Genomic DNA, 1,237 nt, shown 5'->3' with positions numbered 1-1,237 from the left:
AGCACGCAAACTGGGAGAAAGTCAACAAACAATAAGGGCCATGCTTCTACTCTTCAAAGTGTGAGCCAACTCTGCCTTTGATGCTATACACAAAGTTTCCTTGTTCTTGTTTTTCTAATTCCTGCACATCTGATTGCAACATATGGCCAGTTTCAGCAATTGACAAAATATTTCCTTTTCTATGCTATTTATGCCACAGCTTTCTGGAGCCACAGATCGCTTCGACCTAGCAAATGACAATTAAGAAGCAGTGACATGCCCTCTGCGTTTAAAACCAAAACACAACAGCAACAGCAGAAACTCAGCTTCTCTCACCCACAAATTTCCATCACTTCATCCTGGATGGCTGCTGTGTTGTTTTATTCTGGTTTTGATGATCCCCTTTTCACTTGTCATCTGGCCAAGATATAGACAGACAGATACTGGGAGCATCTGAAAGAGATTACCGCTGTCTTCTGCTCTACGAGAGGCTCCAGATAACTGACAGACAGGGCAGAGGAAAGCAGCTGAAAAGATACATCACTCATTAGTAGCTTGAATACCCACAGGGCTGTATATTTAAACGAAACTGTGTTAAAATTTGGTATTCACTCCCCAACTGACCTATCCCTAAAACTCCCCAATGAGAGGTCCGACCTAAACTCCCACTGCAACTGTTGTCATAATTTCCTAACTCTCGTATTATACTTTCCTCAGTAGATCTCACAACACTTTTACAAAGAAAGTCGGTGGTTTTTCCCCATTGCAGAGGAGAGGTGATTTACCCAGGGCCACCAAAGGATGTCAGTGGCAGGACTGCAAACACACAACTCGGGTCTCCTGGCGCACTCATTAAATGTAACCTGGGACATCTCACGTACTGAGGACGAGATTCACCAACTGGCTGCTGCCTCTCACAAGACCGTGAGAGAGTACATGGTTTGTAGGCACGCATGCACGTTACACATCAGTGGGATCACCCGCAGCACCAAGAGAGGCTCTGCAGGAACTAACTAACTACTGCAGGACAAACTGGAGACTTGAAGGAACTTCATTTTTTCTAACTGGGACAGTTTGCAAGCACAGGATGCAATACTCTTCCCGTTAGAAACCAACACGATCCCATTGACCTTAATCATGTATTTCATGTCCTTCCAAACAACTGGCAAAACACAGTTGTAGTGGCCTGGGGATCAAAGAGAGGAAGAGAATGTTAATCCCATATAGAGTGATTTGGAAAAGAAAAGTAGTCTTCCTG

The sequence above is a fragment of the Fulmarus glacialis genome, unplaced genomic scaffold (genome assembly GCF_000690835.1).
Source record: "Fulmarus glacialis isolate BGI_N327 unplaced genomic scaffold, ASM69083v1 scaffold9157, whole genome shotgun sequence".
NCBI lineage: Eukaryota > Metazoa > Chordata > Aves > Procellariiformes > Procellariidae > Fulmarus > Fulmarus glacialis.
This window is presented reverse-complemented; position numbering follows the sequence as displayed.